The sequence below is a fragment of the Onychomys torridus genome, chromosome 21 (genome assembly GCF_903995425.1).
Source record: "Onychomys torridus chromosome 21, mOncTor1.1, whole genome shotgun sequence".
Lineage (NCBI taxonomy): Eukaryota > Metazoa > Chordata > Mammalia > Rodentia > Cricetidae > Onychomys > Onychomys torridus.
In genome coordinates this window covers 47,280,547-47,294,559 of record NC_050463.1, presented here as the reverse complement: position 1 = coordinate 47,294,559, position 14,013 = coordinate 47,280,547, and the positions used below count along the sequence as shown (strand labels likewise).

The 14,013-nt window shown below is 50.3% G+C and overlaps 1 non-coding gene across 1 annotated transcript; it reads right to left on the bottom strand.

Moving 5' to 3' along the window:
* Positions 1-13,606: 13,606 nt before the first annotated feature.
* On the bottom strand, positions 13,607-13,679 carry Trnaa-ggc. The gene has a single exon. It is a non-coding gene; the product is annotated as a tRNA-Ala (tRNA).
* Positions 13,680-14,013: the final 334 nt, after the last annotated feature.

Here is a 14,013-nt window from a genome sequence, read left to right as displayed (position 1 = left end):
GGAGTCTCTGCCCCCCAGAGAGTTGGGAAATTCCCAGGAATCTTTAAGAATAAAAGATAGCAGCATTCTTCCATGGTCTCTGCTTTGGTTCCTGCCCTGACTTTTTTCGGTGATGAACTATGACCTGGGATGTGTAAGCCAAACAAACACTCTATCCCCATGTTGCTTTTGGTCACGGGTTTGATCACAGCAACTGAGGAACCTAACTAGGACAGAACCTCATCTCCAGCTCAGAACGTCCTTTCAATAAACCGAGTCATTGTGTGTGCCCATGTATCTGCAGTCCCAGCACTCGGGAGGCTGAGGCCGAGAACCACCCAGTTGGAGGCCAGACTGGGCTACAGTCAACTGTCTCAAAAAGACAGAAATCTGACTGGGTGGTGGTGGTGGCGGCGGCGGCGGCGGCGGCGGCGGCGGCGGCGGCGGCGGCGGCGGCAGCGCACGCCTTTAATCCCAGCACTCGGGAGGCAGAGGCAGGTGGATCTCTGTGAGTTCCAGGCCAGCCTGGGCTACAGAGTGAGTTCCAGGATGGCCAAGACTACACAGAGAAACCCTGTCTCGAAAAACCAAAGTGGGGAGGGAAGACACAGAAATTAAAAAAAGAATGGTTTGGAGTGCAGCTCACTTGTAACTGCTTGCTTAATATGCACAAGGCTTGTGTTTGCTTCCTGTGTGGATCCCCGCTTCCTGTGTGGATCTCCCCCCGCCCCACACACACACCACACCACACACAGCAAAACAAAAACTAATAGCTTTAGAAGAGAGCTATCATTATGACACCTTCTGGATGGACCGGTGAATGAAGTCCGGCTGTCATCTGAAGATGAAGCCAGTCCCTTCTCTGTCACAGCCTGTGGACAAGCCGCTGCAATGGACAGACAAACCTGCCCACCTTTCAAAGTCCTGCTCAAGTCCCCCTTTCTTCAAGGACCTCAGATACACTCTGTCTGGCCAGAACTTCCCCTACTGATGATACGCCTCAGTCGTACATATTGGGAATGATGGGTACAGTGGACATGCAGGAAAAGAGTACTTGTGGGTCGGAACACTTGTGAGTCCCTGGTTCAGTCCCAGCACTGTAAGTTGATAGTATTTGTGTTCAGCTGACAGTGAGACTGTATGTATAGTCTATAGATTAAACTATTTTATATGTGTGTGTGTGTGTGTGTGTGTGTGTGTGTGTGTGTGTGTGTGTGTGTGTTTCGAGACAGGGTCTCTCTGTGGCTTTGGAGCCTGTCCTGGACTAGCTCTGTAGCCCAGGCTGGCCCCGAACTCACAGAGATCCGCCTGCCTCTGCCTCCCGAGTGCTGGGATTACAGGCGTGCACCACCACGCTGCATTCGCATGATGCTGAGGATCAAACCCAGGCCTTCAAGCATAGGCAAGCACTCGCCCAAACGGAGCGGTATCCCCGGATCCCACCCCTGTGTTTCTACTTTCAGTGTCTGCTGAGTGACTTGAGAGGCCACCAGTGTCATTAATTCCTAAGGGTATGTTTGAACAGCTGTATCCTGTGTAGCCGCCGCCGCCGCCGCCGCCGCTGCCGCCGCCGCCTTCAGAGTGCCCCGGCTGTCACATTGTCTTCCTGGTTCATCACTGAGAAGAGAAGGAAACATGGAAGGAAGACTCAACACTGCTCATTAAGGACAACCAGCATGCACCGGGCTCCTCTGCAATACTTAGAAATAACACATCCCAGGTCCTCAGCGTTGGCAGGTCTAGAGCGTTTGTTTGTTTGTTTGTTTTTTTGTTTTTTGAGACAGGGTTTCTCTGTGTAGTTTTGGTGCCTGTCCTGGATCTCGCTCTGTAGACCAGGCCGGCCTTGAACTCACAGAGATCCGCCTGCCTCTGCCTCCCGAGTGCTGGGATTAAAGGTGTGCGCCACCACTGCCTGCTTAGAGCATTGTTAATTGAGCTCATTCCATAATATTGTAAGAAAAGAAAAAAGAAAAAAAGCCTCTGACAATATGACAATCAATACCCAGTCACACAAGAATGCTGTGTACCCCATTAGACGCATGGGTGAGACTGGAACTCTGTAGTGGTTGCTTTCCATGACTCAGCCAGTTTTCCTTGCTCAGACCCTCTCGGGGCTTCTAGTTCAAACTACAGAGTATGGCAGGGTGCAGTGAAGCATACGCTTGCCTTGTTACTTGAGATTCTGTTGAAATGGAGACAAAGGAGTGGTGAGGGACAGGGACAATCTCAAATGACCCTTCTCACCGCACTCTCGAAGGTAGAAAGCTGATATCTGAGAGCAGCCAGATGACAGGAACAGGGGACTTGAAGCCTGCCATATATGTAGGAGACATGAGGCCAGAGGGCCAGAAAATGGTCTTTATATAGGACACCGGGGTCATCGTCCACCCCTCCTGTTCATGCTTATGTACTTCCGTCATGCTGGTGGAGACGTGAGACTCTTCCTGGAATTCTCCCAGGAGAAGAGCATCCCTTGGGAGCGCAGGGTGGCATGATGGGATGGGAGAAACAGGATTGCTGGTGGATGATATTTGACTCATGAAGCAGCCAAGAAGCTGGGCTACCAGGCTCAGGAGCCCAGGCCTGACCATGAGCTGGGATGTGGTCCCTCACGTGAGTCCCTGCTACTGGACTCAGCGATGGAAAAGGCTCTCTGAACCAGAAGGTGGTGGCTCACGCCTTTAATCTCAGCCCTCGGGAGGCAGAGCCAGGTGGATCTCTGTGAGTTCGAGGACAGCCTGGGCTACAGAGCGAGTTCCAGGGACAGCTAGGGCTGTTACACAGAGAAACCCTGCCTGGGGGTTGGAGGGGGAGAGAAAGAAAGAAAAAGAACAGCTCTCTGGATAGGACAAGTGCTGGGTGCATGTGGTCCTCTCCAGAGTGGTCGTCTCCCTGTGCGTCCCCTTCTTGCAGACCTGTCACTCACCTTCCCATCACCCACCACGCAGCAGGGGACCTGGAGGCTGCACAAACTTTAGGTGCCACCAGAGTGATCGACTGAGGGAATTGTCTAGGGTAGGCAAGAGCTGGGAGAGGGAAAGGGACAGGCTTGGGTCTGTTCGGCCGTTAGTCACATGAAACAAACGTTCATCTTGAAAGCGAGCCTTGGTAATGCCACCGTCTGTAGGACATGGGCCAAAAACTAAAGTGTCCCATGTTAAAGCTCAAACACTCCGCTGTGGAGAGCAAGGCCAGTGTGGAAACTGACCTGTCAGGAGACTCACAACTGTACGCAGTGTGGCCCCAGAGAGATGCAGGGTCCCTGCTTCTCCTTAGGGAGCTGAGAATTAACTGCTCTGTTACCTGACTCAGAGGAAGAGAGGTCTCCAGCTAAAGCTCGGCTCAAATATTAACAGAGTCTCTTGGTGTTTTGACATGTAACTCATTAACTATTAAGTCATGTTGAAGTCCCAGCCTCCTCTGAGGTTACTCATTAATGCCTGTGAACTCTGTCCCAGTACCTGGTTGACAGGACCACCTGTCGCTGGAAATGCCCCTTTCCTCCACCAGTATGATGGCGGCTGTTGCCAACAGACAGAATCCAGAAGCACATGGAAGAGAGTGCCCCCCCCACCCCCCCACCCCCCGCCTTGCTTTAGTCAATGCGGTAAAATGCATCTTAATTGTGGCAGTTCCCAGGGTAGGGGAGTCAATGGAGAAAGCCAGCTGGGCATTTGTGTAGCATGCATCACCCCTGCTTATCAACTGTGGATGCAGAGTGACTCCCCACCATGAAGGACTGCCACCTTGAGCTAGCTCGGATAAAACCTTCATCCCTTAAGATGTCTTGGTCGGGCTGTCTTATCACAGCCACAGGAAAAGTAACCAAAACCACCAAACAAGGATCCTCCATCTAGCTGGCTCTTCCCAAGAGGCTGCCTGGCCTGCCCTCCCTTTACGGACTTATTAAAAGTTGGCTTATTAAAAGTATATTGTCTTCCTCCAGTTTACAGAGGCTCAGATGAATGGTGGTCTTGCTGTCCCAAGCCCACCCTCCTCCATCTCATTTGGCGCTTGAAACATGAGTAAGTTTCTCTATTTTATTTATTTATTTATTTAGTTAGTTAGTTAGTTTTTTCGAGACAGGGTTTCTCCGTGTAGTTTTGGTGCCTGTCCTGGATCTCGCTCTGTAGATCAGCCTGGCCTCGAACTCAGAGATCTGCCTGGCTCTGCCTTCCCAGTGCTGGGATTAAAGGCATGCACCACTGCCGCCCAGCTCATGAGTAAGTTTCATAACAGGCTTAGTCTAAAACATTCTTAGGAAGGACGATTTGAGACACCATAATAATATTTTGGTGAAATTAATGACAGTGAGGTTAGTGAAATTTCTCTGAGTAATAAGAGAAACAAACGTGTCTACCTACATCTGCTTAGATGGGATCATTGCTCACTGATCGTCTTGGGGGCTCTCTGCTAGACGCTGGCTTGTGTAGCTAATGGAGTAAGACGTCAGAACGACGCCCCCTCTCCACTCAGGGCCCAACACAGCTAAAGGAGAGCCCATGGCAGAGACACAGACATCAAACAGAGCAGCTATGGGGTCTGAGGAAACAGGAGAGGCCATCCTGCACCAGTCAGCCCCAGGCTTCCCTTCTGGTCAGAGCTGCCCTCTGGATCCAGAACTTTGTCCTTTTCTCAGCCCAGAAAGGCTAGTTTGGACTTTTTTGGGTGCAGTAAGGCAAGGTTTTTACCACATAGCCCATGTTGGCCTTGAACTTAAAAATCTTCCTGCCTTAGTCTCTCAGTGCTAGGGTTACAGGCCTGCATCCTCATGCTCAGCCCAGAGTTTGTTTTTTGTTTGTTTATTTGTTTTTAAACTTACAATTTGGGAGTTTGAGGCCAGCCTGGTCTACAGAGGGAGATCCAGGACAGCTCCAAAACTATCCAGATAAACCCTGTTTCAAAAAAAAAAGTTAAGGCCGTCTCCATAGGATGCAACCAGAACGGACCTGAAAATTCTGCCCGAGGTCAACCCAGGGCCCAGCTGCCAATCCTGCAAACAACTTGGAGGTGCTGGTGAAATTGCCCTACTGATCAACCTGCTCAGCTGAGATCCATTCAGGAGAGGATTCAGAAGCCCACAGCCTGCAGTCTGAGGAAACAAGATCAGCTGAGGAGTTGACAAGTGAGCAAAAGCGACCTGAGAACGTTCAACCACTGAACCAGATCAACAGAATCATAAGCCCACCCTACTCCGACTGGGAACAGGTAAGGCCCCCATCTCTGGACCAGCAGACCAGGCCCCAGCCTTCGGAGCCCCAGGGACCTGACAGCTACCTTTTCCTGCTCCCTCACCAAAAAATAAAACAGCCCCTGCGAACCTCACAACCACTGGAGCCATAAGCCCACCCTGCACCAATTGGGAACAACTGCTTCCTGAGACACAACCCACTAACACGGATTGGACTAAGCTGCTCCCGGAGAAACAGAGCCCAACAGTGCGACTCGACCAAGAACTCCTAGTGGACCAAAACTATCAGTTAGAACAAGAGAGGCAGGCACCTTCAGACACAGACACTGTCTGCACCGAGCAGAGGAAGAGATGAGTAGACGCCAGTGCAAAAACACAGGCAACAACATCAAGACCTATATGACACCATCACAACCTAGTGATTCTACACCTGTAAGACCTGAACATGCCAAGGCAAAGAAGCAGAAGAAATCAACCCTAAAAATGACTTTAAGGAGATGATCGAGGCCCTTAAAGAAGAAATAAAAAATTCCCTTAAAGAGGAAATGAAAAACTCCCTTAAAGAAATGGAAGAAAACAAACAAAAAATTAGAAGAAAGACAAACAGTAATTAAACAGATGAAGGAAACAGTTCAAGGTTTAAAAATTGAAATTGAAACAATAAGAAGACACAAACTGAGGGAATGCTGGAAACAGAAATCCTGACTAAACGATCAGGAACTACAGATGCAAGCATAAACTTACAATTTGATATCTATAGTAATGCTACAGATACAATTTCTAAATAATTACAAAAATTAACCTTTTTGTAAAATTTCTATTGATGATTTGGGAATTTCACTTCACAGACCCCAGCACACTCCCAGTCCTTCTGGGCCTTCTCTCCTCACCCTTGTGGCCTCCTCCCCCCCAAAAAAGAAGAAAAAGAAAAAAAATGAATTTAATATTGATGTGTGTGTGATAGATTAGATGTGTGTGAATGTAGGCGGCATGCGCATGCCGCTGTATACTTATGGGATCAGAGGACAACTTTGTGAGGTGTGTTCGCTCCTCTTCCCTTTACGTGGATTCCAGGCCTCGGACTCAAGGCCTCAGGCCTTGGAGGCAAGCACTCCTGTCTGCTGAGCCATCTGGCTGGCTCTCGAATTCCCTTGTGGAGCGCACCTCTTCCTTGAAAATACTCAAGGGTGTTTTGTTGATTGAACATTTGTGTTCACCCAAATACAAAATGAGACCTACCTTCAGTGCATGACATGGAGAGATGGGGGTTTGGAGATGTTATGAGACATGGGGCGGGGCAGAGGGCAGAAGAGAGGACACCCAAGGGCTTGCTTTCTGCTGCGGGGAAGCAGCAGAAGGTCTCTGTGCCCATCAGGTCTCACATTTCAGATCTGCAGGCAGCTGGGTCTTCAGAACTGTTACAATCTATAGCAGCTTGTTGAAACTGAATATGTTCCAGAGGACAGGAGCATTTAAACCTGGACATAGACTGTGGTTCAAGGTTTAAGCCAGCAAGCCAAAACTGGGGCCTTCTGTTTTGTAAATAAAGTTTTATTGGAACACAGTCATGTGCTGTTTGCGGCTTTAGTTGACAATCCAGTGGTCTTGAGGTTTTTTTGTTTGTTTGTTTGATTGGTTGGTTTTGTGGGAGTATTTTGTTTGTTTATTGAGACAGAGTAGCCCAAGCTGGCCTTGAACTCACTATGATCCTCCAGCCTCTGCATTCCAAGTGGTAAGATTACAGGTGTGTATGTGCTAGGATTACAGGTGCTCACCCCTATGCTTTGATTTTCGCTCTGGTGCTACAGATCCAAACTCGGGTTCTCAAGCTTCTGTGGAAACCACTTTATCTGCTGAGCTCCACCCCCTATTTACCCCCCCACTTCCCCACCTCCCCCACACGGACCCTTTGTTCCTTATAGTCCTCAGGCAGGCACAGAAGAATGAGAAAAAGCCAGAAATCCATCCAGAGTTATTCTTTAACCCATTTAAAAATACTTATGTAAATACATTTTGGTTACTTAAACTGAAAATAAACTTATACCAGAATGAAACTGGTAGGCAAGAAACACGCTGTCTGAACACACACACTCTGCTCCAAATCTTAGTTTCACTCAGCTCTACAAACATTTGTAAAGCACGTGGGATAAACTGAGGCAATGCGGACGTGGATGGCGCGGCGTAAGGCTTACCCGCAGGACATGCAGGGGCTGGCTGGCGAGATGGCTCAGCAGGTAAAGGTGCTCACTGCCAAGCCTGATGACCAAGTTTGGTCATCCACGAGGTTGACTGACTCCCAAAGGCACAGCAGGCATTTATCAAGGTATGGTGTACTGCATGGCTGGCTAACCCTGGAGCCCTGGAAAACATGTGCACCGGGAGTCCTGAGAGACGTGACTAAAGACGGCTAAAGTCATGTGCCTCACTGTTTAGACCCATCCTTTGTTGAGGGCCACTCGGTAACGTTCTGGAGGTTTGCCACTCAGGGGCATCAGGGGATAGGTTCTGTGGTCCCTGTGTGGTGGACACGGAGGCTCACAGATCCCAAGAACTTGTCAGTCCAGAGCAAATCTGTGCTGGAATCTTAGGCAGCTTTACCAGAAGGTCTATGCGTTCTTTTTAAAATTCTATTTATTCATATTTTATGTATGAATGCTTTGCATGTATGTATACCTCTATGCCAGAGGATCTCATTACAGATGGTTGTGAGCCACCATATGGGTGCTGGGAATTGAACTCAGGACCTCTGGAAGAGCAGCCAGTGCTCTTAACCTCTGAGCCATCTCTCCAGCCCAAAGGTCTCTGCTTTCTTGATGTCTTTCTCAGCCTGAGATCAGGATCCTGGCTTCTGGATGTGCCTGCCCTCCATCCCTGCCAAGCCCCACCATTGGCTGGCCAGCAGACTGCTGTACAGAGAGCTTCTGTGGACTTACAAGGTTGCCCCCGTGTTCCTTGGAGCAGCGTCCACGTGGATGGTTTAACCTGCTGTCCGTGGGACCAGTTCTCAGGGACAGCTACAGGGAGGGTTCGATTGAACTTTGGGTGGCATTGGAGCCACCACTCAGCAGGCTCTCTATGGAACTGGAGTACAACCGGAAGTCTGAACAGTAGCTGCCTGGACAGCAAGCTCTGTTTGTCATGGTAACTCTCTCAGACCCTGCAGTCAAAGACAGCACCCCTGAGCTTGAGCTACACAGTGGGATTGCAGCAGTTGTCGGGGGGGGGGGGGGGTGGGGGGTGGGGGGTTGGGGGGGGGTGGGTGGGGGGGTGGGGAGGGGGGGTCTCACTCTCTCGTCTCTTGCTGTGTGCTTCAGAGTGCTGGCTGAGGCAGGGGGAGTCGGGAGTGAGCACTTCCTCCCGTCTGATTTGCCTGCCTGGCCTTGGTTCCCATGTGGGGACTGAGCACCTAAGGCATGTGAGGTCCAGTGATGACCTGGGAAGGGCTGTCCATTCAATAGGCATGGCCTTCTCCACTTCTCTGGGAGTTAATCCTCTGTTGTGGGGATTAACAAGGCAACTCCACATACTTAAAAAAGGAGGTTTATTTTGGGGTATCTTACAGCCAGAACAGGAGCTGGTTACAGGGTCCAGGATAAGTGAGGTGTAGTCCAGCGGGGTTCCTCTGGGGAACTCTGCTCGGTCTACCATCCAGCATCCAGGATCACAAGGAACCAAGAGGCCCAGCACATCCAGATCTCAGGTCTTAAGGGTTCCTGTCATAGGTAGTAGGTGTGGCAGTTACCAGAAGCCTCACTGGAAGTAATATTTCCAGGTCAAAGCTGGAACAACTACCCACTACAACCCTCCATCCTGTAAGGGCTTGGGATGGCCACTCCTCCCCTTGCTCTGGACCCTGCAGCCTCATGGGAGAATCCATTCTCTTACCTCCCAGACTCATATCTATTTCATTTTACATATACGGATGCTTTGCCTGAATATGTCTGTTCACCACATGCAAGCTTGGTGTCCCCAGAAGCCTGAAGAAGGCATTAGATTCCCTGGAACTGGAATTACAGACAGTCATAATCTGTCATGTGGGTGCTAGGAACTGAACCCGAGTCTTCTGGAAGAGCAGTCAGTATTCTTAACCACGAAGCCATTTCCCCAGCCCTGCTTGCTAACTTTGGACAATAGGACTTGGTTGCCGGGCGGTGGTGGCACACGCCTTTAATCCCAGCACTCGGGAGGCAGTGGCAGGTGGATCTCTCTGAGTTCGAGGCCTGCCTGGGCTACAGAGTGAACTCCAGGAACGGCACAAAGAGAAGCCCTGTCTTGAAAAACAAAACTAAACCAAAACAAAACCAAACAAAAAAGGACTTGGTTGCAATGCAGTATGCAGGCCCTCCTTGGAGGGGAGTTAGCAGAGGTACTGGCCGAAGGCATAAGGCTGGTGTGGCCAGTGGAAGCAGGTGTGGCATCTCACAGTCCAGTGGCTTTAGGATGGGTGCTGTCTAACCCGGGGCCCAGCCAGCTGCTAGGCAGGAAGTGTCACCATAGTCTGTTCAGACAGATGTGCGCTTTGCTACTCAGAAAATCTGCCTGACTGTGATGCAGGATGAAAGTGTCTCCTTTGCAGCCTGGGAGTGTGGCTCAGTTGGCAGAGCATTGCCTGGCATGCACACATCCCTGAGTTCAGTGGCCAGCCCTGCACAAAGGAAGCATGGTGGTGCACACCCGTGATCCCAGAACTTGAGAGGAAGGGATTTCTTTTCTCTTATTCCCTTATCTGTTCTCTCCTCATGCCCCACATCTTTGAGAAAGTCCCAACAGAGATACCTTTGAAGTTGACTGTGAGTTGGGTGTGGTGGTACACTCTGAGGCAGAGGCAGGGCCTATCTCTGAGTTTGAGGCCAGCCTGGTCTACACAGTGAGACTCCCATCTCCGAAAAGTCTCCTTTATGATAAGATAAAATGTGCAAATGTGTTCCAGTGTCACTGCCCTGGACTCCAAGCCTAGAGCTGCAACTGCCCCCCCCCCCCAACTTCTTTACCAGATCTGTCCTTTAGACTGCAGTGAGGGGACTTCTCATCTGCCTCTCCCGGGCTGTGCTAGCCCTGTTACAGGCCAACGGCTCCCCCTGGCGGTCTCTAGTGGAACGGTCTTGGCTGTCAGGGGCTTCTGACATCTGGGAGGTGAGTGGGATGCAGGAGGCAAGGTCAGCTGTGGTTCTGGTGGACTCTGTACAGAGCGCTGTTCGGGTCCCACGTTTGTACGAGTAGAGGCAAGGGAGCTCGGACAGTGAGTTCAAGGCCTGCCTGGTCTACAGAGTGAGTTCCAAGACAGCCAGGACTGTTTATACAGAGAAACCCTGTCTCAAAAATAAACAAAACAGTAACAACAGGAGAGTGCTGTGGGATGTTCTCTATGTTCTGATTGGTTAGTAAATAAAGTGCTGATTAGCCAGTAGCCAGGCAGGAAGTATAGGCGGGACAAAGACAGAGGAGAATTTTGGGAACAGGAAGGCTGAGTCAGGAGATGCTGCCAGCCTGACACCTTGAGAAGCAGATGTTAAGATACTGGTAAGCCACGTGGCAAGGTATAGATTTATAGAAATGGGTTAATTTAAGATGTAAGAACTAGATAGCAAGAAGCCTGCCACAGACATACAGTTTATAAGTAATATAAGCATCTGAGTGATTATTTTATAAGTGGGCTGCGGGACTGCAGGATCTTGGCGGGACCCAGAGAGAACCTCTCCAGCTACAGAAGAGCACCAGTGAGCTTTTGTTGCAGTGATTAATATCTGACAAAAAAGAGAGAAGGCCGGCGTATCCTGACTCCGATGGAACTAGCCTGTAGTGGCAACAGCAGGGGCAGAGATACTCACCTCATGGATGCAGGAAGCAGAGTGAGAGAGGAAGGGAGCAGGGGACAAGCGTCCCTACCCTTTGAAGGTGTGTCCCAGGGACCTACTTCCTTCACTGAGGCCCCACCTCCTAACAGCCCATTCAGTATCAGCGGGTTGGTCAATCCATTGATGAGGTTAGTGCCCTGATGAACCAGGGACCTCTCTCTAGCACCTCCAACTAGAGCCAAGCCTTCACTACATGAGCCTTTTAAGGTAATACTGCATGCATAATCTGGAGCAGAGGGTGTGACCCCTCCTGCCCCACCGGCTGTCACTGGCTTGTTCCTCTACCGCCACCTCGCCATTTACTGTCTACTGTTCATTAGTTTACGGTTCGTTCCGTCCTTCCTTGATCAAGGCGCTGTGCCAGAGGCTGTAACAGAGTCTACTAACTAAAATGCACCTGCTCTTCCCGCTAGCCTGAGGAGCACCCATCACACGATAACTATTCAGTTGCCTCAGGATGACAAGTGTGTGGAAACATCTTGACAGGGGCTGCACACAGTGTATGCTCCAGAGATCAGCAATCATCTTAACTACTGACCATGGAGAGAGGACCCACTGGGGGCCCCAGAGCAGGAGATGGGCTTTAGTCAGAAAAAAATAATACATTACATGCTTTATTCTGTCTCGATGCACCATGGTGCTGGGAAAGAGAAGGTTGGCAGCTGGGATGTGGATCAGTTGCTAGAGTGTTTGCCTAGCATGCACAAAGTCTGGCTTTAATCCCCAGTGCTACGTCAAACCAGATGTGGTAGTGCAGACCCGTAATCCCAGCACTCGGGAGACAGGAGGATCAGAAGTTCAAGGTTATCCCCGTCTATATAGCAAGTTTGGTTGCCAGTCTGGGATTCGAGAGATCCTGTCTCAGAAGAGGATGGGGAATGAGATTCTCAGAGAACTGATAAAAATCTAGTGGGGCAAAAGGGCAGGTCGAGGAGAGAAGAAGAGCCTGCATGGTTCTCCCTTCTTCCAGAGAGGCAAGAATGGGAAGGAGAAGAAACAGCTTTCTTTGCTTTTGGCTGGAATGCAAGAGCCAGAGGATGGTAGCCAGGTGGTGGACCCGGGAGCCTCTGAGAGGGCCAAGGGACAGGTCAGCTACTCCAGCCTGCATCAAGACCAGTGGGGTAAAGCAGGTTTCCTTCTGGCAGAACTTCACCGGACCGTCACTGCTGATGAGAGAGAGGTCCAGGAGCTGGGTGGGGGTGGGGGGCAAGTTTGCAGAGCCCTGGTCTAGGAGCGCCTTAGGGATGGATGTACAGAGGGGAGACAGGTCCTCTGCTTTGCAGACACTATGCAGGCAGGGTGGCTGCTGTCCTTAGTGCCACTTCCGGGAAGTGGCTTAGCCAAGAGGAAGCCAGCCCAAAGGCTGATCCTTCAAAGGCCAGAGGTGAATTTCTTAGACATGATCTACTAGTGAGTCTTGTGCTGGTCCCCTGATGTGTGGCACACTGCAGGTAGTGTCCTCTTTTTCCTCTGTGGCCCAGCTCTGATGGACAGCCAGAATGGCAGGATGTAATGGCCTGGAACAGCCAGGCCATTAGCGGGAGATGGATCCATTTTTTTTTTTGCCTTTGACAAAAAGCTAAAAACAAGCTACTTGACGCGGTGGATGCAGATGGAGAGCTACACCAGGGGCCTGAATGACGCGGTGGATGCAGATGGAGAGCTACACCAGGGGCCTGAAGGGAAACATGTGCATCTGGTCCTGAGTGGTTCTGCTTCCTCAGAGCTGAGTGTAGCCCGAGGCCTGGAAGCCAGACCAAACATCTGCTCTTTGCTTGAAGACTTGACAAGCTCATATGAAGCACCTTCACGATGGCATTCTATTTTGGTCCTTTGAACAGAGCATCCAAGGGAAGAGACCGTAGCCCTGGTGAATGAGGTCAGCAAGGCCTGCTGAGTGTCCTGTAGTGGTCAATAACAATGGAGGGCAGTGTTTCTGCTCGGATTACATAATTAACCATTTCAGTCATCGGTGCTGAGCATCCAGACCAGACCGGGTCCTGAAGATGCAGAAGCCAGTAGGACCCAGAAACCTCCTGGTGTAGAGAGAACGGTAGGCCCACAGCTGGGTGTTAGATGCCATCAGATGGGTGTTTGGGGAATATTCTAGAGGGCGAAGGGCACCTGTGCCAGGAGATACCAGGGCTCTTGGCAGAACCTGCACTGAGGGAGACAAATACTGCATTTCCTAGTCAGGATTACTATTGCTGAGATGAAACGCCATGACCAAAAGCAAGCTGTGGAGGAAAGGGTTATTTGGCTTACACTTCCACACCATAGACTATTATAGAAGGAAGTCAGGACAGGAACCCAGACAGGGCAGGAACCTGGAGGCAGGAGCTGGATGCAGAGGCCATGGAGGGTGCTGCTCAATGGCTTTCTCATTGTTTTGCTCAGCTTTTTTTTTTTTTTTTTTTTTCTCCCGAGACAGGGTTTCTCTGTAGCTTTGGAGCCTGTCCTAGACTAGCTCTGTAGACCAGGCTGGCCTCAAACTCACAGAGATCCACCTGCCCCTGCCTCCTGAGCACTGGGATTACAGGAGTGCACCACCACTGCCTGGCAAAATTGTCTTTTTTTTTTTTTTGGAGCTGAGGATCGAACCCAGGGCCTTGTGCTTGCCAGGCAAGTGCTCTACCACTGAGCTAAATCCCCAACCTTTTTTTTTTTTTTTTTTTAAACCCACGGCTGCAAACTCCTTGAGCATAAACTGCATTTCCTGCCTTTGTTTTCTGTTTCTTTTCTTGGAGGGTGGGGTGGGGCCTCTCTGTGTAGCTCCAACTGGCCTGGAACTATGTAGAGCAAGCTGGTCTCAAACTCACAGAGATCTGCCTGCCTCTGCCTCCCGAGTGGAATGTTGGGATTAAAAGCATGTGCCATCACGCATGTTCATTCCTGCTATTTTTTCCCCACCTACAGCTATGTCTCCACTGATAAGGGCTCAGTTAACACGCGACTGCTGTGTTATGGACCTCATTCGGGATGCACTAT